Source organism: Macaca nemestrina, chromosome 6, assembly GCF_043159975.1.
Source record: "Macaca nemestrina isolate mMacNem1 chromosome 6, mMacNem.hap1, whole genome shotgun sequence".
Lineage (NCBI taxonomy): Eukaryota > Metazoa > Chordata > Mammalia > Primates > Cercopithecidae > Macaca > Macaca nemestrina.
In genome coordinates this window covers 40,361,209-40,386,167 of record NC_092130.1, presented here as the reverse complement: position 1 = coordinate 40,386,167, position 24,959 = coordinate 40,361,209, and the positions used below count along the sequence as shown (strand labels likewise).

The 24,959-nt window shown below is 38.8% G+C and overlaps 1 protein-coding gene across 1 annotated transcript in view; it reads right to left on the bottom strand.

Moving 5' to 3' along the window:
* The window catches only part of LOC105467248 (neuregulin 2), a 266,503-nt gene that overhangs the window by 215,484 nt on the left and 26,060 nt on the right, over positions 1-24,959 (bottom strand). The window contains exons 3-5 of the mRNA XM_071098314.1: positions 8,711-8,789; positions 7,069-7,841; positions 5,963-6,125 (exon numbers count right to left, since the gene is read on the bottom strand). The gene's annotated coding sequence lies outside the window, so the exon portion shown is untranslated. The remainder of the gene's footprint in view (positions 1-5,962; positions 6,126-7,068; positions 7,842-8,710; positions 8,790-24,959) is intronic.

Here is a 24,959-nt window from a genome sequence, read left to right as displayed (position 1 = left end):
GGTCAGGAGTTCGAGACCAGACTGGCCAAGATGGTGAAACCCCATCTCTACTAAAAGTTCAAAAAATCAGCTGGGCATGGTGGCGTGCACCTATAATCCCAGCTACTCAGGAGGCTGAGGCAGATAATTGCTTGAACCCAGGAGGCGGAGGTTGCAGTGAGCCGAAATTGTGCCACTGCACTCCAGCCTGGGCGACAGAGTAAGACTCCGTCTCAAAAAAAATAAATAAATAAAAGTAAAACTTGTAAGAAGAATTCCAGATCCTACAAATATCAGTGCTTTCTCCCATTAGAACCTTCACAGAGTAGAAAGAAGATTTAAGATATTCCTTTTCCCAGAGAACCACAATAATGTTGTGCACCATCCACTCTCAACATTTTCCACCAGGCTGATGCCCCTGGACAGCCATTCATGTTACTCCTTTATCACTACCCAGTCAGTTAAGTAATCAAATACTGAGCACATGGCTCTACCCCCAAGAAGTTAACACACTGGTAGGGGAAACACCTGTAAACATAGAAATGCCCTGCAGTATGATAAATACAGCAAAAGGAGTATGTACAAGGCACAGATGCACTAACAAGAACTGCTTAATTCTGTCAAGAAACGTATCACCAAGGAGGTGATGATGAAGTCAGGTTTCTAAAATGTAAGTTGGAATTCACCAGGAGGAAAAGGAGGAGAAAAGTATATAAGGCAAAGATGTAAACCATAAAGGGACATTCCTAAAGGGGTACAGATCCCTGGATAAATCACACAATGTGTCCATCTCCCCAAAGTATTTTATGGGTAATATCAACTTTGTAGAAATAGCAACAAAAGCCTTGGAGAAAAAGTAGAAACAAAACCTAAACTTTAGGTTAGTCTGCAGAAGAACAAGAGACAGTCCATCTAATCTTGATGATAGATTGTGTGTACGTGTTTGAGGTTTTATATAGGAATACATGCATGCATATTTTTATTTTATTCATCATCATTTAGCCAGCATTGAAATAATGATACAATTAACTAAAAATTACCTACACAAACTTTTCTAGGATTCACTCTCACATAAAGCAAAGTGTAATAAATAAAATTTTTAATTTCTTTTAAAATGAGATAGGGCTCAAAAATTTTAAAAAACATTAAAACTATTTCCTTCACTTTCTAAGTCTCTATGTTTTAATCTGTAAAGATATGTTTAATAATATATAATCTCCCTGTTTTTTTTTGTTTTTGTTTTTGTTTTTGTTTTTTTTTGAGACGGAGTCATGCTCTGTCGCCCAGGCTGGAGTGCAGTGGCCGGATCTCAGCTCACTGCAAGCTCCGCCTCCCGGGTTCACGCCATTCTCCTGCCTCAGCCTCCCAAGTAGCTGGGACTCCAGGCGCCCGCCACTTCGCCCGGCTAGTTTTTTGTATTTTTTAGTAGAGACGGGGTTTCACCGTGTTAGCCAGGATGGTCTCGATCTCCTGACCTCGTGATCCGCCCGTCTCGGCCTCCCAAAGTGCTGGGATTACAGGCTTGAGCCACCGCGCCCGGCCTAATCTCCCTGTTAAGACTGGGATATAGTGTTTGGAGCCTAGACAAAGGAGATAAAGAAATAGAATTAAATCTACTACCATTTTCTCTGACCCAGCCTGGAATACTTAGGTTAACTAATAGCGGTATTTTTCAATTACTGTTAGATACACGATGAACTATTCAAGGGTATGTAAAAGTAGTTACAATATGTACTCAAGTAACAATCAGGAAAAAGTTGCCTATGATGTCTATGTGCACTTACGGGATGTAAAATCACAATCTAATTGAGAAGAACATACATTTATGAAACAGAAATAATATGGGCAAGTGTAAATGAAGTCCTAAGCTACACAGTAAAGAAAGTTCACTAAAGAAAGATTGGGGCCAGGTGTGGTGGCTCACGTCTGTAATCCCTACACTTTGAGAGGCAGAGGCGGGAGGATCGCTTGAGTCCAGGAGTTTGAGACCAGGCTAGGCAATATGGTGAAACCTGTCTCTACAAAAAATTAGCCAGGCATGTTGGCCTGTGCCTAGAGTACCAGCTAATCAGGGGGCTAAGGCAGGAGGATCCTTGAGCCTGGGAGGTTGAGGTTGCAGTGAGCCCTAATTGCACCACTGTGCTCCAGCCTGGGCAAGAGTGAAAAAGAGGAAAAACTAAGTCAACATAGTTCAAGAATCTAAAACCAATTATTAGCAATTCAGAGAATTACCTTATTTAAAAAACATATTAGAGCTATTTGGCGAAAAAAGTTAGATTCACCCTTCATACCACACACAAGCATAAACTCGAAATGGATCAAGAGCTTTATTGGAAAAAAAAAAACAAACCACTATACAAGTTCTAGAAGAAAATTTGGGTGGATTCCTTTTTAACTTAGGTGTAGGGAAAGGTTTTGTAACTATAATTTCAAATGCAGAGGCAAAACAAATAAAAGATTGATAAATCTAACTATATAAAAATAATAATGTGTTACATGACAAAACATAAGAAAAGGAAATGACAAACTGGGATACAATATTCACAATATGTATCACAGATAAAGAGCTGATATCTTAAATTTCTCTTTCTTTCTTTCTCTCTCTCGCTCCCTCTCTCCTTCTCCTTCTCCTTTTCCTTCTTCTTCTTCTTCTTCCTCTTCTTCTTCTCCTCTTTCTCCTTCTCCTTCTTCTTCTTTTTTTTTTTTTTTTTTTCTGAGACAGGGTCTCACTCTGTCACCCTAGGCTGGAGTGCAGTGGCACAATCATAGCTCACTGTAACTTTGAGCTCCTGGAATAAAATGATCCTCCTGCCTCAGCCTCCTGAGTAGCTGGGACTACAAGTGTGCACCACTTTGCCTGATTTATTTTTTATTTTTTAATTTTCTTGTAGAGACAGGGTCTCACTATGTTGCCAGGGCTGGTCTTGAACTCCTTGCCTCAAGTCATCCTCCTGCCTTGGCCTCCCAAAGTGCTAGGATTACAGGCATGAGCCACCACACCCAGCTAAATTTACTTCTTAAAAACTATTTAAAATATAACAAAAATGACCAAAAATTGTAGAGAAAAATAGGGAAAAATACATAAACAGACAATCCACTAAGAGCTAAAGATAGTCTTAAACATATATAAAAGATATTCAACTTTATTCATAGTAAGATAAATGCAAATTATTAAAATGATGTTAAGATATCATTTCTCACTCATCAGATTGGCAAAAAAAAAAGTCAAAGGCGACCATCCTGGCTAACACAATGAAACCCCATCTCTACTAAAAATAAAAGAACATTAGCAGGGCATGGTGGTACATGCCTATAGTCCCAGCTACTCGGGAGGCTGAGGCAGGAGAATCACTTGAACCCGGGAGGCGGAGGTTGCAGTGAGCCAAGATCGTGCCACTGCACTCCAGCCTCAAAAAATAAAATAAAATAAAATAAAAAAAGCTTGATACAGTGGACTGAGTGTTTATATCCCCCCCACCACCAAATTAATATCCTAACCCCAAAGGTGATGGTATTAGGAGGTGGGGCCTTTGGGAGGTGACTAGGTTATGAGGACAGAACCCTGTAAATGGGATTAGAGAGAAATCCTCCTCTCCTTCTGCCATGTGAGGACACACTGAAAAGACCCTCTAAGGGGAAGTGGGCCCTCGTTAGACACCACACCTGCCAGTGTCTTGATCTTGAACTTCCAGGCCTCCAGAACTGCTAGAAATACATTTCTGTTGTTTATAAGCCAGTCATGCATCATTTTACAACAATGTTATGAGAAACATGTCATTAGGCAATTTCCTGTTGTGTGAACATAATAGAATGTACTTACACAAACCTAAATGGTACATTCTACTACACAGCTAGACCATATGGTATAGCCTATTTCTCCTAGGCTACACACCTTTAGGACCCATTGCTATACCAAATACCATAGGCAATTGTAACACAGTGGTAATTATTTCTGTATCTAAACATGGAAAAGGTAAGGTGTTGCGCTACTATGTTATGATGGCTACAATCTCACTTAAGCCATAGCAATTTTTCAGTTCTATTAAAATATTATGGGACCACCATCATATATGTGGTCCATTGTTGACTGAAATGTCATTATGCAGCACATGACTGTATTTTGTTATAGCAGTCCAAAAGGACTCAGGACCCTTGACAATACACTCTGTTGGGGAGGATGCAAGAAAACATCTCATCTTCAATATAAGATGCAGTATATGAGAGTACATTGAGAGGTATTCTCATACGTTGCTGATGGGAATATGGCAATATGTAACAAAACTACACGCAGATTTACTCTTCAACACAGCAATCCCACTTGTAGAAATGTATCCTTAAGTTATACCTCCAATAATTCAAAAACACACATGTACAAAGTAATATATCCACTGTATCAAGCTTTTGACTTTTTTTGGCCAATCTGATGAGTGAGAAATGATATCTTGACATCATTTTAATAATTTGCATTTCTCTTACTATGAATAAAGTTGAACAACTTTTTATATACGGTTAAGACTTTTTTTTTTTTTTTTTTTTTGATGGAGTCTTGCTCGGTCACCCAGGCTGGAGTGCGGTGGCGCAATCTCAGCTCACTGAAAGCTCTGCCTCTCAGGTTCACGCCATTCTCCTCCCTCAGCCTCCTGAGTAGCTGGGACTACAGGCGCCCACCACCACGCCCGGCTAATTTTTTTGCATTTTTAGTCGAGACCATGTTAGCCAGGATGGTCTCCATCTCCTAACCTCGTGATCCTCCTGCCTCGGCCTCCCAAAGTGCTGGGATTACAGGCGTGAGCCACCGCGCCTGGCCAAAACTATCTTTATATAGCTCTTAGTGGATTGCCTGTTTATGTATTTTGCCTATTTTTCTCTAAAACTTTTGATCATTTTTGTTATATTATAAATACTTTTTTAAGAAGTAAATTTGGCCGACTGTGGTGGTTCATGCCTGTAATCACAGCACTTTATTACTTTAATAATGCAATAATATATTGCATTATTTGTAATATCAAAATATTAGAAACTATCTAATATCTAAGTGGACAGGTTGACTGAATAAACTATAATACAGCCATACAATGGAGTACTGTGCAGCAGTAAAGAAGAACTAGGAAGATCTCTAGGAATTATATGGAATGATTTCTAGGAGATATCAAATTTTAAAAAGCAAAGTGCAAAAGACCATATAATATGTTATATTTTGTGGAAGAAAGAGGGAAAATAAGAAAATATACATTATCATTACAAAAAGAAACACAGGCAGGATAAACAAGAAAACAATGAAATATGTTTTCTGCAAGGAGTAGGGGTGAGGGGATGAATGGAAGGGACACAGGAGGGAATGGTTGTTCTCTGAGTATAACTCTTTGTATAGTTTTGACTTTTGAAAGCATGCTAATAACTCACATATTCAAAAAATAAATCAATAAGAATGAGGAGGGGGAAACTTAAAAGCAAATGTCAATTGAAATAAATAAGTGTAATGTATTTCAAATGAATAACATGACCACAATGAATGGAAACAAGTTTAAAATAACTAATCAGAGAAATATATGAAAACAGTATAGCCTCAGTTTTGGAGGGGATGAGGAAAGAAAAGTGCGAACAAGTCATGAACTCTTTTTTGTAGGGTTGTTAATGGTATGGACAAAGCAATTTCAAAACTATTTTATATGTAATTAGGATTAAGCAAATGAGTAAATGTGTTGGTGTTATTGGGAGCCAGGGTTCTCACTGTGGAAAAAGGAATATCTAAGGAATATGTAAGAATGAAATGGGGAAAGGCAAAAAAAGAATCTTATGGAGATGGACTGGAATTGGAGAAACTGGTATGAACCATGATTTCTAAAATGTGAATATGTATATACATGTTTATGTATGTGCACATGTATATATATGTGTGTGTGTGTGTGTATGCATATGTGCGTATACATGGCTTTACAAACTAAATCTCTGTTTGTTCAAAAGTCCAAGAAGTAAATACAACCTGGTAGCAATGAATATGCCTCGTGCCCAGATCTTGGTTTCTAGTGCCATTCCCCCCTAAAAGGAATCTGTCCTCCTTCAAGAAATGGCTGATTCCAGGGCTGGGGCAGCATAGATACATTGGAGCCTAGGACATCCTGTTACGCCATCCTGTTAAGGAAGTGCTAAAAAAAAAAAAAAAAGTGTCAGTATATTGCAAGCACATGAGGACTATCTTGAAGGGGCCCCACTGGCCAAATCTGAGACAATTTAAGCACCAAACTAAGTACATATAGTAATGAATTATAAACCATTGGTAGAACAGTGAGGGTCCAGAGCCAACTGATCCATTAGGCACAGTGACTGAGACTCATGATACTTTCAAAGGCCCATGAAAATGTTTTAATTTTAACTTATTTTAAAAGAAATCAGAAGAAAAATAAATGCACTAGCAATAACATCCTGGATTATATTTATCTTTATAGCAACAAAGTCATTAAATATAATTTTTAAAAAATTATATGGAGCAACCATGAAGACAAAAGTGCTGAGGGCCCATGAAAGTCGTAAGGCTGCCCTTAGCAATGGGGACCATGTGCTAAACTGGAAAATCATCATTTTGCAACTTTCATAGTAAAGATTAATTCAAGCAAGAATCATCAATAGAAGTTAAATCTAGGCCGGGCGCGGTGGCTCAAGCCTGTAATCCCAGCACTTTGGGAGGCCGAGGCGGGCGGATCACAAGGTCAGCAGATCGAGACCACAGTGAAACCCCGTCTCTACTAAAAATACAAAAAATTAGCCGGGCGCGGTGGCGGGCGCCTGTAGTCCCAGCTACTCAGGAGGCTGAGGCAGGAGAATGGCGGGAACCCGGGAGGTGGAGCTTGCAGTGAGCCGAGATCGCGCCACTGCACTCCAGCCTGGGCAACAGCGTGAGACTCCGTCTCAAAAAAAAAAAAAAAAAGAAGTTAAATCTAAAGGAATTGTTTGATAAGGAATAGGATATTGACACCATCTTAAAATGTCTCATCCACAGACTTATTAGTCGCAGGAAAGAAAGAAAAAAAGGTGATTATACAGTGGAAAACTAAGGTATCACTTTGATTGGATGATCAAAATTAATATTACCTTTGAGAGACAGATGGACATCATGTGCCTCCAGATGTAATATCCTGAGAAGGTCACAACATCACCTATGCAATATTCATGCTGAGAGTATATAAACGAAATCTAATCATGAGGAAACATCAGACAAACAGAAAACGAAGTGTTCTATTAAAAAAAAGAAATGTGGGAGAGTTGTATTCTTCAAAAATGTCAATGTCAAAAAAGACAAAGAAAGACTGTGGAAATGTTCCAGATTTAAGGCGGCTAAAAAGACATGGCAATTAAATGCAATATTTGACCCTAAAATTGAACCTGTACTGGAAGGGGAAAAAACCTGTGAAGGACATGATTAGATCAGCTAAAAATTTTGGAATTTGAACAGTAAATTAGATTATAGCATTCTATCAAGGTAAATTTATGAAGTCAGTAACTGTAGAGCAAAGCCCTTTCCTTCAGAAATACATACTGAGCTGGGCCCAGTGACAAGCTCTGTGGTCCCAGCTACTCAAGGTTGAGGTAGGAGGATAGCTTCAGGCCAGGAGTTCGATACCAGCCTGGGTAACATATTGAGACTCTGTATCTCAATCAATCAATCAATCAATCAATCAATCAATGCTGGAGTATTTGAGGATAAAAAGCCATAAGCCATGATATATACAGCCTGGCATGGTGGCACATACCTGTGGTCCCCACTACTTGGGGGGCGCTGAAGCATGAGGATGACTTGAACCCAGGAGGTTGAGCCAAGATCATGCCACTGAACTCCAGCCTAGGTGACAAAGTGAGACTTTGCCCTAAAAAAAAAAAAAAAAAAAAAAAAATATATATATATATATATATATATATATAAATTTGTAACCTACATCAAATGGTTTAAGGAAAAAGTGTGTGTGTGTGTGTGTGTGTGTAAACAGAAAGAGAATAAATAAAAAAGGAAATAGGTAAAATGTTAGCAATGGCTGAATCTTTGTAAAGGATACTCAAATGTTCCTTGTATTACTTTTACTTTTGCAACTCCTTGTAAGTTTGATATTATTTTTAAATAAATTTCGAAAACTTAAGAAATAAAAAATATATTAGAGTGTCACATATACTCTATGCATGACATTGGCTGGAGTTTTCATGTTATAAACAGTTTCTCATCTTATTATATAATCTTTGAGTCTATTATTTTAAATGTCTACATAGCATTCTATCAAATTGATATGCTAGAATTTACTGGGCTATTGCTTTATTGCTAAAATTTTAAATTACTTTCAATTTTTTTCTGTTTTAAACAATGTTGACAGTTGTTAAGCTTCGGCATTCTAGAACATTACCTATATTCAAAATCCCAGCTCTGTTACTTATTAGCTGTATGGCTTTGAGTAAATTATTTATCCTTCTATGCCTCAATTTCAAGTTAGGCATAAACAGTACTTATAGGGTTGTTGTGAATATTAAATGAGATATTCCTGTAAAGAACTGGCCGGGAGCAGTAGCTCACACCTGTAATCAGAGCACTTTGGGAGGCCAAGGCAGTAGAATCGCTTGAGCCCAGCAGTTGGAGACCAGCCTGGGCAACATGGCAAAACCTTCTCTACTAAAAATAGAAAAACTAGCTTGGTGTAGTGATGTGCACCTGTAGTCCCAGCTACTTGGGAGGCTGAGATGGGAGAATCACCTGAGCCCAGGATACGAAGGTTGTTGTAGTGAGCCAAGATGATGCCACTGCATTCCAGTCTGGGTATCAGAGTTAGACCCTGTCTCAAAACAAAATAAAATGAAATAAAAAAAACTTGCTAGTTGTAATGTAAGTTGATGAACGGTTTGGCAAACAGTTAAAGTTTAACATTTATGTACCCTAAAATGCAAAAATTCCACTCCTAGATATATATCCAAAAGAAATTCTTGCACATATACAATAAGAGATGTGCTCATGACAGCATCATTCACAATAATAAAAACCTAGGAAAAAATCTTCAATGCCCATCAACAAGAGACTGAATAAACTAAGTCCATAACCAGAGTGGAATATTACACAGCTGTTTAAATGAACAAACTGTGATGACATGCAACAACATGCATGAATCTTAACAAATACCACTAAGTGCAAAAACTACTGTGTGCCACATGATTGTTTTTATTAAATTAAAAACATTTATATATGCATATTTAGGAATGCTTATAAATACAATAACACTATATAAAAAGGAAAGCAAGGGAGTGAGGATTCAGGTTGATGGCTGCTTGGCATGGGAGGCGTTAGGATATGGCATGGGTAGGGGCCAAATGTGGCTGGTTTATAGGTGCTTTAATACTTTAAACAAATGGTTAGCTAGCCAGCCGGTTAGCTAGCCAGCCAGTCAGCAAAGCAGACAGCTCTGGCTGCTATGTGAAGAATGGATCAAAGGAGTAGAAGCTGGAGCAGGATGAGCAGTTAGGAGGATGTTTAGTATCCAGATGAAGGAGGGTGAGGCAATGTTCTCGAATGGTGGCCATTGAGATGGAGAGTAATGAACAGAATCAGAATCTATTTTGGAGGTAATGGAGAACTTGCTCTGATGACTTAGATGTGGGAGGCAAGGAATATTCTATTTTACAAAGCTTCCATAATTTAACAGTCTGCTCTTATGGTACATCTAAGTTGCTTACAATATTTTTTGCTCCAATAAAAGGTCTAAAATGAACATCCTTGTACCTTAATCTTCACACAAATTCAATTAATGTCTTTCTTTTTTATGGTGTGAGATAGGGTCCAATTTTATTATATTTAAGATTGTAATTTTTTTAGAGCAGTGTCAGGCTCACAGTCAAATTGAAAGGAAGGTACAGAGATTTCCCATACGGCCTCTGCCCTCATACATGTTCAGCCTCCCAATTACAACATCCCCCACCAGAGTGGTACATATGTTATAACTGATAAACCTACACTGACACACCATTATCACCCAAAGTCTATACCTTACATTAGGGTTCACTCTTGGTGGTGTACTTTCTATGGGTTTGAACATGTGTATAAGGACATATATTCATTATAGCATCATATAGTATTTTCACTGCCCTGAAAATCCTCTGTGCTCCACCTTTTCATCCTTCCCTTGCCCCAACCTCTGGCAACTACTGATCCTTTTACTCTCTCCACAGTTTTGCCTTTTCCAGAATGTGATACAATTGGAATCATATAATATGTAGCCTTTTCAATTGGCTTCTTTCACTTAGCAATATAGATTTAAGGTTTCTCCATGTCTTTTCATGGCTTGATAGCTTTTTTCTTTTTAGCACTGAATATTTCATTTACTGGGTGTATCACAGTTTATTCATTCCTCTAATGAAAGTCAACTCGGTTGCTTTCAAGTTTTGGCAATTATAAAAGATACTATAAACATCTGTGTGCATGTTTTTGTATGGACATAAGTTTTCAGCTCCTTTTGGTAAATACCAGAGAACTCAAATGCTGGATTATATGGAAGATGTATGTTTAGTTTTGTAAGAAACTGTCAAACTATCTTCCAAAGTAGCTGTGCCCTTTTGCATTCCCACCAGCAATGAACGAGGGTTCCTGTTGCTCCACATCCTCACCAGCATTTAGTGTTGTCATGTTCTGGATTTTGGCCATTCTAATAGATATGTATCTTGAATTAATTTCTTAAAACCAACCTGCAGAAATGGTTATACCAAAGGATATGTGCATTGAATACGGCTTTTTTTGTTGTTGTTGTTTTGTTTTTTGTTTTTCGTTTTTTTTTTTTTTTTGGAGACGGAGTCTCGCTCTGTTGCCCAGGCTGGAGTGCAGTGGCCGGATTTCAGCTCACTGCAAGCTCCTCCTCCCGGGTTTACGCCATTCTCCTGCCTCAGCCTCCCGAGTAGCTGGGACTACAGGCCCCCGCCACCTCGCCTGGCTAATTTTTTGTATTTTTTTGTAGAGACGGGGTTTCACCATGTTAGCCAGGAAGGTCTCAATCTCCTGACCTCGTGATCCGCCCGTCTCGGCCTCCCGAGTGCTGGGATTATCCCCAAGTGCTAGGATTACAGGCTTGAGTGAATGAGGCTTTTGACATATATTACCAAGTTAGCTTCCCGAAATGAAAGATTGTGCCATTTTAGCTCACGCTAGCCTAGACAACATGACGAAACTTCATCTCTACAAAAAGTACAAAAATTCACTGGGTGTGGTGGCCCGTGCCTTGTAGTCCCACCTACTCCAGCGACTGAGGCAGGAGAATTGCTTGAGCTGGGGCAGGGGAGGTTGCAGTGAGCCAAGATTGCGCCACCGCACTTCAGCCTGGACGACAGAAGGAGACACTGCCTTAAAGAAAAAAAAAAAGAACAAGAAGAACTTACAGTAGTGCCTGGAATATACTAAGCATTCAACAAATATTAGCTATTTGAATAACTTTTGTACATTAAGCTTTTTCCATTGGGGGGATATAAACTTTTGCAATATTAATAGTTGACTATAAAGGCAATGCTGATATTTTGGGATACATAAAAGAATGTATAATGTAGAGATAAGAATGGTAATATTTGGTTTTGTTTTGTTTTTTTCACAAGCAAATATTTACTTAGGTGAGAAAAATATAAATATAATTCGCTTTTTTAATAAAGTTAATTATTTGTCAGGTTAAAGAAAATCAGCCTGTAAGCATGCTAAGCACAGTGACAAATAAGGTATTTTCAGTATTGAACTTTTCACCCCAGATTCTTTTTTCTTTCTTTTTTATTATTATTATAATACTTTAAGTTCTAGGGTACATGTGCATAACGTGCAGGTTTGTTACATATGTATACTTGTGCCATGTTGCTGTGCTGCACCCATCAACTCGTCAGCACCCAACAACTCATCATTTACATCAGGTATAACTCCCAATGCAATCCCTCCTCCCTCCCCCCTCCCCATGATAGGCCCCAGTGTGTGATGTCCCCCTTCCCGAGTCCAAGTGATCTCATTGTTCAGTTCCCACCTATGAGTGAGAACATGCGGTGTTTGGTTTTCTGTTCTTGTGAGAGTTTGCTAAGAATGATGGTTTCCAGCTGCATCCATGTCCCTACAAAGGACACAAACTCATCCTTTTTTATGGCTGCATAGTATTCCATGGTGTATATATGCCACATTTTCTTAATCCAGTCTGTCACTGATGGACATTTGGGTTGATTCCAAGTCTTTGCTATTGTGAATAGTGCCGCAATGAACATACGTGTGCATGTGTCTTTATAGCAGCATGATTTATAATCCTTTGGGTATATCCCCAGTAATGGGATGGCTGGGTCATATGGTACATCTAGTTCTAGATCCTTGAGGAATCGCCATACTGTTTTCCATAATGGTTGAACTAGTTTACAATCCCACCAACAGTGTAAAAGTGTTCCTATTTCTCCACATCCTCTCCAGCACCTGTTGTTTCCTGTTTTTAATGATCGCCATTCTAACTGGTGTGAGATGGTATCTCATTGTGGTTTTGATTTGCATTTCTCTGATGGCCAGTGATGATGAGCATTTTTTCATGTGTCTGTTGGCTGTATGAATGTCTTCTTTTGAGAAATGTCTGTTCATATCCTTTGCCCACTTTTTGATGGGGTTGTTTGTTTTTTTCTTGTAAATTTGTTTGAGTTCTTTGTAGGTTCTGGATATTAGCCCTTTGTCAGATAAGTAGATTGCAAAAATTTTCTCCCATTCTGTAGGTTGCCTGTTCACTCTGATGGTAGTTTCTTTTGCTGTGCAGAAGCTTTTTAGTTTAATTAGATCCCATTTGTCAATTTTGGCTTTTGCTGCTGTTGCTTTTGGTGTTTTAGACATGAAGTCTTTGCCCATGCCATGTCCTGAATGGTACTACCTAGGTTTTCCTCTAGGGTTTTTATGGTATTAGGTCTAACATTTAAGTCTCTAATCCATCTTGAATTAATTTTCATATAAGGAGTAAGGAAAGGATCCAGTTTCAGCTTTCTACTTATGGCTAGCCAATTTTCCCAGCACCATTTATTAAATAGGGAATCCTTTCCCCATTTCTTGTTTCTCTCAGGTTTGTCAAAGATCAGATGGCTGCAGATGTGTGGTATTATTTCTGAGGACTCTGTTCTGTTCCATTGGTCTATATCTCTGTTTTGGTACCAGTACCATGCTGTTTTGGTTACTGTAGCCTTGTAGTATAGTTTGAAGTCAGGTAGCGTGATGCCTCCAGCTTTGTTCTTTTGACTTAGGATTGTCTTGGAGATGCAGGCTCTTTTTTGGTTCCATATGAACTTTAAAGCAGTTTTTTCCAATTCTGTGAAGAAACTCATTGGTAGCTTGATGGGGATGGCATTGAATCTATAAATAACCTTGGGCAGTATGGCCATTTTCACGATATTGATTCTTCCTATCCATGAGCATGGTATGTTCTTCCATTTGTTTGTGTCCTCTTTTATTTCGCTGAGCAGTGGTTTGTAGTTCTCCTTGAAGAGGTCCTTTACATCCCTTGTAAGTTGGATTCCTAGGTATTTTATTCTCTTTGAAGCAATTGTGAATGGAAGTTCATTCATGATTTGGCTCTCTGTTTGTCTGTTACTGGTGTACAAGAATGCTTGTGATTTTTGCACATTAATTTTGTATCCTGAGACTTTGCTGAAGTTTCTTATCAGCTTAAGGAGATTTTGGGCTGATACAATGGGGTTTTCTAAATATACAATCATGTCATCTGCAAAGAGGGACAATTTGACTTCTTCTTTTCCTAACTGAATACCCTTGATTTCTTTCTCTTGCCTGATTGCTCTAGCCAGAACTTCCAACACTATGTTGAATAGGAGTGGTGAGAGAGGGCATCCCTGTCTTGTGCCAGTTTTCAAAGGGAATTTTTCCAGTTTTTGCCCATTCAGTATGATATTGGCTGGGGGTTTGTCATAAATAGCTCTTATTATTTTGAGGTACGTTCCATCAATACCGAATTTATTGAGCGTTTTTAGCATGAAGGGCTGTTGAATTTTGTCAAAAGCCTTTTCTGCATCTATTGAGATAATCATGTGGTTCTTGTCTTTGGTTCTGTTTATATGCTGGATTATGTTTATTGATTTGTGAATGTTGAACCAGCCTTGCATCCCAGGGATGAAGCCCACTTGATCATGGTGGATAAGCTTTTTGATGTGTTGCTGAATCCGGTTTGCCAGTATTTTATTGAGGATTTTTGCATCGATGTTCATCAGGGATATTGGTCTAAAATTCTCTTTTTTTGTTGTGTCTCTGCCAGGCTTTCGTATCAGGATGATGTTGGCCTCATAAAATGAGTTAGGGAGGAGAAAGGTAATATTTTGAACAATGAAATAGATGATTTTATAATCTTTGGTTTCTTTAAAAAAATTGGAATTCATCTAAAAAAGGATATATCTGCTATTCTAAAATCTACCACTCGGTGGCAGCATAACCAATTAATTGGCAATATTACTTTAACTCATGATTTTCAAACTCAAATTTACAAAAATCTCAAAATAGAAAAAGGGTTCCTAGAAAAGAAGTGTGGTTATAGCAGACACATTAAATCTATGGCTGATGAATTATCTGAGGTACATCTATCCCAATACCTTGCTAGGTGTTGGTGGGCCAGACATCTCTAAACTGATTTATATTTTCTGTGACCCCATTTCCACTTTCCCTTAAAAAGGTTTTCCTTCAGTCTTTTCCATCTCAATAAATGACATAAGTACCATCTACCTAACTGCTTAAGCTGGAAGCCAAAAGTCACTCTATTGTGGGGTGCAGGGCTTTTTATTGTTGATTCATAGTTGTGTTATATTATGGTAAAAAGAAATGTGGTCTGTATGATATCCACTTCTCAGTATTATCTCACTGGCTTCGTAACCAAATTTTCAAGTTTTTCACATTTACTTAGAGAACATGTACTTAGAGAACATGTACTCTCCACTACGTGAAGGATTCTGGTTATATCCATTAAATCAAGCTTGTGAACTGTGTTTTTCAGATCTTCTATATCCTTATTGTGTCAGCTTTTTCTGTTTCTGTAGGAAATATGGTAAAGAAAAATTTGCCACTGTAATTGTGGATTTGTTAATTTCTTGCAATTCTATCAATGACATTTTTGCTTTACGTGTACTGAAGAGGTATTGTAAATTACATATAGAGTCAGCATTGCTACATCTTTTTGGTACCAAGGTGGAGAAATCCCATCTCTACTAAAAATACAAAGTTAGCCAGGCACGGTGGCACATGCCTGTAATCCCAGCTATGTGGGAGGCTGAAGCAGGAGAATCACTTGAACCTGGGAGGTGGAAGTTGCTGTGAGCCGAGAATGCACCATTGCACTCCAGCCTGGGCAACAAGAGCAAAACTCTGTCTAAAAAAAAAAAAAGAAAAAAAAATTCCTTTATCGTTTACTTAAAAAAATCTTAGGCCGGCCGGGCTCAGTGGCTCACGCCTGCAATCCAAGCACTTTGGGAGGCCGAGGCGGGTGATCACCTGAGGGCAGGAGTTCGAGACCAGCCTGATCAACACAGAGAAACCCCATCTTTACTAAAAATACAAAATTAGATGGGCGTGGTGGCGCATGCCTGTAATCCCAGATACTCAGGAGGCTGAGACAGAAGAACTGCTTGAACCTGGGAGGCGGAGGTTGCAGTGAGCTGAGATCATGCCATTGCACTCCAGCCTGGATGATAAAGCGAGACTCCGTCTCAAAAAAAAAAAAAAAAAGTGTAGGCCAGGCGCAGTGGATCCCAGCCAAGGTGGGTGGATCACCTGAGGTCAGGAGTTTGAAACCAGCCTGACCAATGTGGTGAAAATCAATCTCTACTAAAAATACAAAATTAGCTGGGTGTGGTGGTACATGCCTGTAATCCCAGATGCTTGAGAGGCTGAGGCAGGAGAATCGCTTGAACCTGGGAGGAGAAAGTCACAGTGAGCTGAGATTGTGCCACTGCACTCCAGCCTGGACAACAAGAGTGAAACTCCATCTCAAAAAAAAAAAAAAAAACTTTATTCCTAACAACGTTTTTCACCTTTAAGTCTATTTTGTCTGGCATTTCTATTGCTACACTAGCATTCTTTTGGATAATATTTGCCCCCATATATTTTTTTACTCATGTACTTTCAGCCTTTCTATGCATTTATGATTTAGCTATGTCTATGGTTAATATAATATAGCCAGATTTGTTTCTAATCTGAGCAGTTCTGATTTTAACTGACAAGTTTAATCTATTTATATATTGAAATTACTGACTTATTTGAACTTATTTCTAAAATTGTATGATTTTTATAATGATTTATAATAGCGTTTAAAAAATTTTTTCCTCCTTGTATACCTTTTATTGGATTGGTCTAGTTTTATTTTTTCCTCTTTCTTTACTGTTATTGAGGTATTTGTAAAAGTGCAGAGCCTTTATATTTATATCTTTTTTTATAATTGCCCTTACATTTTTAATGTGTACATCAGACGTCTAAAGTGAATCAATGTATCTGCTCCATTCCTGAATGATCAAAGGCCTTAGAAAGTTTTACCTCCCATAACCCTCCCTCCTGTCTTGTTCATTACTGTTACCTAGTATTTAGTTTTACCATCTTCTCAATTTAGACATTAATATCATTGTTAATATTGTTTACAATCAGTACTTATTTAGGTATGCTCACATGGTTAGCAATTTTCTCACTTACCATTTCCCCTTACATTATGTTGATTTAAATCCTCCAGTGGGTGAGGCACTGTGGCTTATGCCTATAATCCCAAAACTTTGGGAGGCCAAGGCTGGAGGATAGCTTGAGCCCAGGAGTTTGAGACCAGCCTGGCCAACATAGGGAGACCCCGTCTCTATTAAATTAAAAAAAAAAAAAATAGCTGGGCATGGTGGTGCATGCCTGTAGTCTCGGCTACTCAGGAAGCTTAGATGAAAGAATCACTGAAGCCCAGGAGGTCGAGCTGCAGTGAGCCAAGATTGGGCCACTGCACTCCAGCCTGGGCAACAAGACAAGACCTTGTCTCAAAAACAGAGAAACAAACAAAAATCCTTCAGTGACTTCATATGAGAAAGAATAATATCCAAACATTTTACCACAACACTTAGAATGACCTGGCCCATGCCTGCTTCTCCAATTTCCTCTCATAAACTTAAATACTTATGTTTAACTTTATAGGAAATTACCAAACTGTTCCCTGAAATGGTTATATGATTTTGCATTCCCATCAGAATGTATGAAAGTTCCAGCTATGACTGGGCACAGTGGCTCACGCCTGTAATCTCAGCACTCTGGGAGGCCAAGGTGGGCGGATCATGAGGTCAGGAGATCGAGACCATCCTGGCTAACACGGTGAAGTCCCGTCCCTACTAAAAATACAAAAAAAAAAAAAAATTAGCTGGGCGTGGTGGTGGGTGCCTGTAGTCCCAGCTACCTGGGAGGCAGAGACAGGAGAGTGGTGTGAACCTGGGAAGCAGAGCTTGCAGTGAGCCCAGATCGTGCCACTGCACTCCAGCCTAGGCGACAAAGCGAGACTCCGTCTCAAAAAAAAAAAAGAAAAAAAAAAGAAAGCTCCAGTTATTCTGCAACCTCACCAGCACCTGACATTGTCTTTTCATTTAATTTAAACTATTTGAATAGGCATGAGGTGGTGTCTCATTGTCATTTTAATTTGTAAACGACTAATGAAGTTGAACATCTCTTCATGTACTTATTTGCCCTCTGTATATCTTTTTTTATAAAGTGTCTGTTCAAATCTTTTGCCCTTTTCTTTACTGGGTTGTTAGCTTTCTTATTATTGAGGTTAGAGAGTATTTTATATATTCAGGTTACAAATATTTTATTAGACATGTTTTGCAAATGTTTCTTTCCAGTATGTGGCTTGTCTTCTCATTTTCTCTATCTTCCAAAGAGCAGAACTTTTTTGCTTCATAAAATCCAGTTTATTAATTTTTCCTTTTCTACCCAGCCTTTTAATCCCATTTCTTCCCATCCTATTCTATCAGTCTTCTTTCTCTGTCTTCAGTCATGCGTAATTCTCCCATTTTGTGCAAAAATCTTCACCTTTCCTCATTGTCACTGGTCTTTTCCCCTTTATTTCCCTGCCAAATATTTGGAATGAATGTCTATAAAAGCTTCCAATTCTTTACTATTTAGTCATTCCTTAAAGTCCTAAAATTTTTGCTTTCATTTATACCACACTACCAAAACTAACCTCTTGACGTCACCAAAAAGCCTCTTACGTGTCCATTCTAATAATATTTTCCAACCCTAATTATCCTCTACTTCTTTTCGGCATTGAAATAGCTGATGAATCCTTTCTTCTAAATTTTTTTTTTAATTAATTTATTTTTTTAGACAGAGTCATGCCCAGGCTGGAGTGCAGTGGCACCATCTCAGCTCACTGCAACCTCCACTGCCCGGGTTCAAGTGATTCTCGTGCCTCAGCCTCCCAAGTAACTGGGACTACAGGCACATACCACCACACCTGGCTAATTTTTGTATTTTTACTACAGACGGGGTTTTGCCAGGTTGGCCAAGCTGGTCTTGAACTCCTGCCCTCAAGTGATCTGCCTGCTTTGGCCTCCCAAAGTCCTGGGATTACAGGCGTGAGCCACCATGCCCAGCGCTAAAAATTATTTTTTAACCTCTCATTTTTGACATTCCTCAAAAGCTGATGTAACCCCTATGTTATTTCCTTGGGAATTAATTCAAATATTATTTAATATCATGTAAATAAGAGGTTTTGATCTTTGCTTTATTTTAGAGATTAGGGTCTCATTGTGTTGTCCAGGTTGGTCTTGAACTCTTGGGGTAGCTCGTGATCCTCCTACCTCAACCTCCCCAGTAACTGGGTCTTCAGGTGTGCACCACCAAGCCAGGCTTAAGGGTTTTTTTGGTGAATAAATTTAAGGTTTCGTGTTGTTCTGAAGTCAGACTGAAGTAGCAAATACGAAATAGGTGTTAAATTGCTTACAGGAAATTAGTGCCCTTAAATGAGTTGACTATCACCATTTATTTTTTAAATGACATCATTGTCTTTTTTAAAACCTGAATTCCCAATGAGAGAAATTTCAGCAGAACATATAACTGATTTTTATTATAAACTTTAAATTACTGGAGTCCAAATGAATAAAATTTACTCTCATTTTTTCATTAATTATAACATATGTATTACATATTGGGAAGCAATACAATCCAAGAACAATTTCCTAGGAGAGGGGGTGTAGTTATTAGGATTACAAAGGGTTTTTTCTAATATTTATTAGGTAGAGAAACTGAAATATAGTAAAATAGATTTTTCCCCTACCTAAAGCAAAATTATAAAAAAGACATTTCAGTTTTGATTTTGCCTCATTGGAACCATAATTAGCAATTGGTTTCATCCTTCTCAGGTATTCCCACATCTACCATCCTTTCCTTCTCATTCACCTTCTCTTTCTTTTTTCCCTTTTTATTTCCTCTAATTAGTAAAATGACCAGAAAATATGACTAAATTAAGGCACTGCGTTTCTCCCAATTCTAGGTCAAAGTAATTACTTCTTGTTATTCCAGCTAGTTCTTCTGCTGGCTTCCCTTTATCTGCTGAAAAGTCTGTTTTCAGATGGACAGCTCCTGCTTTCTTCTTCTTGGGCAGAGCAAAAGAGAGCAATGGCTGAGATTTCCTGATTCATTAGTGCCACAAGGTCAGGCTAGGAAAATCTGTGCTCTGGAATCCTCCATGTCTCCATTGTGGGGATATCAGCGCATCTGAGCACATTGAGAGGCAACAGAATATAGGAGAAAGAGCTTTGGAGCTAAAAAGACCTGAGTTCACATCAATCCTGACTACCACTTAATAGGCACATGACCAGAAAGGCAATAAATTCTTCGAGCATGTCTCCTCATCTGTGAAAGAGAGATAGATGAAAATGTCTATTTTAACAGGAAACATGAGTAAGGAATCTGACACTTAGTACATACTGAGTACAGTTTAGTCTCTTCCTCTACTCTCCCACAATACTTCCTTTAGTTGAGAATGGCTCTTTAAAATGTCATCCCTGGCTGGGCGTGGTTGCTCATGCCTGTAATCCCAGCACTTCGGGAGGCCAAGGCAGGTGGATCCTTTGAGGCCAGGAGTTCAAGACCAGCCTGGCCAACATGGCGAAACTCCAACTCTACTAAAAATAAAAAATTAGCTGAGCAGGGCGGCACACGCCTGTAGTCCCAGCTACACAGGAGGCTGAGGCCCGAGAATTACATGAACCCAGGCAGTGGAGGTTTCAGTGAGCCAAGATTGGGACACTACACTTCACCCTGGGTGACAGAATGAGACTTCATCTCCAAAAAAAAAAAAAAAAAAAAAAAAAAAGTCATCCCTTCTTGGTGTACTGATGCAAAGCTAATCCCTTAGCACTTCCCACAGGATACACTGACATGATAGTGAGATAAGGAGATATACTGTCCCTTGAATATATTTGTGTTTTTTTTAAAACTTTTGGGGTAAGAATTTTTGATGTGGCAAGGACAGTGCTAGTCGTGGTTTCTACATTGTGTTACGGAGACTCTAAAAATTCTATGAAGCATCTCAAGAAGTTTCCGAAAGCATATAGTAATGGAAAACATATTTCATTTCTGCCTGCTCTGTGACTTCCAGACCCCACTCTGACAATAGATATATTGGTCATCACCAATTAATTGTACCACTTTTTGTAGAAAGAGCATACAGGTTCCTATGAAGATCATACAGCAAGTGTAAGTCTATAAACAAAGTTCAAGGCACCTTGTTAATTATTTTCTTTTGTCCTTAACTATTATACATATGTTATATGAAATAAGTGGAACATTAATATTAATCTGAAACTATTTTGTCAAATTAAGAATATGCATAATCTTGATTTGTTTTGCTTTGAATTTTTTAATTTTTTTTTTTTTTTTTGAGACGGGGTCTCCACCGTTGCCCAGGGCTCAAGCCATTGTCCCGAGTAGCTGAGACTACAGGTGCACACCACCAAACCTGGCATATACATAACCTCAACCCAGCAAGTATAGTTCTGGGAATCTCTCCTAGAATATACTCACATGTGCATACAAATGTCTATCTATCTATATCTATTTATCTATCTATCTATGTAAAAGCATACTTATTACAGCCTGTTTGTACTAACAGAAGACCAGAAATAATTGGTTAAATATCATAGAATATCCATCCCATATAACAAAATACTATAAACCAATTAAATAATAAATAATTTTTAAATAAATAGCAATTATATGCCCAGAACCTTCTTAAGTGCTGAATAAGAATAAAAATAAGTATAAGCCATGGTTCTTGTCCTGAAGGAGTTTACACCCTGGTTAGATAAGAGTCAAAGATACACAGAATATATCTAGCTTTGATGTCTTCTATGTGAGTCAACTTGCTGATTGGTGTTCTTGTAAAAAGATCTCCTGTACCTGGGATCAGCAAACTACAGCCTGTGGGCCAAATCTAACTCCCTGTCTATTTTGTAAATAAATTTTTATTAGAATACAGCCACGCCCATTCATTTACCTATTGTCTATAGCTACTTTCCTGATACAGAGTTGAGTACTTGCAACACACACCACATGGCCTACAAAGCCAAAAATACTTACTAACTGGCCCTTTATAGAAAAATTTTGACTGGGTGAGGTGGCTCAACCCTGTAGCCCCAGCATTTCAGGAGGCTGAGCAGGTGGATCGCATCAGCTCAAGAGTTCAAGACCAGCCTCGGCAACATAGTGAAACTCCATCTCTACTAAAAATACAAAAAACTACCCAGGTATGGTGGTGCACAACTAGTCCCAGCTATTCGGGAGACTGAGATGGGAGAATCACCTGAGCCTGGGAAGTCGAGGCTGCAGTGAGCCATGATTGTGTCATTACACTCCAGCCTGGGCAACAGAGTGAAACCCTGTCTCAAAAAAAATAAAATAAAATAAAAGAGAGTTTGCCAAACCTAAGAAACAAGCAAACAAACAACAAACAAACACTTAAGACTCATTTGGAATTAAGCACAGTAGTTTAAAAATATGTCCATATTAACTTGCTATTTTGACAATTGTTATGTACCAGGCACATTTCTTGATATTACATGCTTTGGGGGAAGCTAATGGTTTGGGCTTCCTCATATGTTGGGTTTGATGTATCTGTAGATTTCCAGATAAAGATTAATTTGCTCTTTTAGCAAACATTGATTGAGAACCTAATATGAACCAGGCACTATTATACACACTGGAGAAGCAGAGGTGAAAAAATATGTAGTGTACTATGAGAGACATATCTTGGCTATAGGATTAATAATAGCCATAAGGTCCACTCAAACACCTTGCAAGGTCCTATGCTGTATAAGCTACACTACAAAAATAATAATAATGACAATGGCAATAATAGTAATATCACTGTAATTATTCAGCCCTTACTCTAAGACAGACATTTTGTATAAATAAGCTCATTAAATACCATTAACAACTCTATAAGGTACACATTCATATCCCCAATTTACAGTTGGGGAAACTGAGTCTTATGTAAGATAAGTGACTTGATAAAAATCTCACAACTAGTAACAAATAGTGATTTGCTTTGAATGTCCATAAATTATTTGATGCTCCTTCCTTTAAAAGGTGGAGATTGGCCAAGCACCATGGTTCACACCTGTAATCCCAGCACTTTGGGAGGCCCAGGCAGGAGGATTGCTTGAGCCCAGGAGTTCAAAACCAGCCTGGGTAACATGGCAAAATCCTGTCTCTACAAAAAATACAAAAAATTAGTCGGTCATGGCCGGGTGTGGTGGCTCATGCCTGTAATCCCAGCACTTTGGGAGGCCAAAGAGGGCAGATCACGAGTTCAGGAGATCGAGACCATCCTGGCTAACATGGTGAAACCCCATCGCTACTAAAAATACAAAAAAAAAATTAGCCGGGTGTGGTGGCGGGCACCTGAAGTCCCAGCCACTCAGTAGGCTGAGGCAGGAGAATGGCGTGAACCCAGGAGATGGAGGTTGCAGTGAGCCAAGATCGTGCCACTACATTCCAGGCTGGGTGACAGAGTGAGACTCTACCTCAAAAAAAAAATAATAAATAAATAAATAAAAATTTAGTCAGGCATGGTGGTGCATGCCTATAGTCCCAGCTACTTGGGAGGCTGAGATAAGAGAATTACCGGAGCGCAGGAGGTGGAGACTGTAGTGAGCTGTGATCACATCACTGCACTCCAGCATGGGCAACGTGCGCAATAGAGTGAGATCCTGTCTCATTAAAAAAAAAAAAGAAAGAAAAAAAAAGGGTGGAGCTTAATTTTCCTTTCTTTGAATGTGTGCAGTACTTGGCAATTTTCTTCTAACAAAGTACAACGTAAACAAGGATGACTTCTGCGACTAGATCATAAAAAGTGAGAAAGTCTTCTCCTTGTTCTCTGTCAAATCACCTGTGCTGGGGAAAAACAATGCTATGTGGTAAGAACATTCACATAGCCCTAAAGAGAGGTCCACATGGCAAGGATCTGAGACCTCTTGCCCACTGCCAGCAATGAACTAAGGCCTTCTACTAACAGCCATGTGAGTAAGCCTTCTTGGAAGTGGATCCTTCAACTCCAGTCAAGCCTTCACATAACTGGAGTCCTGGCCAACATCTTGACTGCAACTTTATGAGAGACTGTGAGCCAGAACCGCCCAGCTAAACTACTGAATTCTTGACCCATACAAATATTTATTATCTCACATTATTATTTGGGGGTAATTTTTTTTATTCAGCAATAGATAGTTAATACAAAGCTGAAAGACACACTCTAGAACAATGGGTCCATAAACTTTTTTTTGAAAAACCAGATAGTAAATATTTTAAGCTTGTGGGCTATATGGTCTCTGTTGGAAGTACTCAACTCTGTCATTGTAGCAGGAAAGCAGCCATAGACAATAGGTAAGCAAATTGGCATGGCTGTGTTCCAATAAAACTTCATTTGCAAAAACAGGCGGCAGGCATGTGAATTGTTGTTTGCCAATCCCTGCTCTAGAGAAACTAATCATAATAATATTAAGCAATTATTAGAATGGAATAAAGGAAGCTATGGGATTTCTCAGCTTAAGGCTGCAAAGGAAGCCCTTGATTAGGAAAGGGTATGTCCAGTTGGATGTGGTAACTCACACCTGTAATACTAACACTTTGGGAGGCCGGGGTGGGAGGATCACCTGAGGTCAGGAAGTCGAGACCAGCCTGGCCAACATGGCGAAACCTCATCTCTACTAAAAATACAAAAATTAGCCAGACATGGTGGCACACGCCTATGATCCCAGCTGCTCGGGAAGCTGAGGCAGGAGAATTGCTTGAACCTGGGAGGTGGAGGTTGCCGTGAGCTGAGATCACACCACTACATTCCAGCCTGGGCAACAGAGCAAGACTCTGTCTCAAAAAAAAAAAAAAAAAAAAAAAAAAAGTCGGGGGTATGTGCACAACATAGTCACAATTCTCTTTTTATCTTTTTCTGTAAGTTTTTACCAAGAGAAGAGAAATAAAATAATTCTCCTTAAGAAATCTGATGAAATGAGGATTGAGCACCAACCAGATAAGAGAATGAGCAAACTGCTTGTATGGTCTTTTTTTTTGCCAAGCTGCTAAAATCTTTCAGCACCATTGCCAAAGCTGTGTTTTAAACAAGGAAAGCAATTTGGTTAAGGGCGGGAAGAAGATTATTTCCTATTAACACCTGAAAATACAACCAGGAACTAAAAAGCAGTTGATAACTGTTAGAAGAAATTAAAAAGTGACCCAAACTTTACTTAAGTCTATTTCTTAACATTATTGTCTAAGTGTATCACATCGTCTTTGTGTTCAATCTGTAAATTTACCATACACATTATTATGGAAAAAACTCATAACAAATTGGAATTACATGCTGACTAGATATCTGTTAGAAAGAAGCCTAACTGTTTGGACCTTACCATCATAGCCCAGGGTCACTATTTGTAGTGGCAACTTCTCAAACTGCAGATTTGCTATGCAGCAG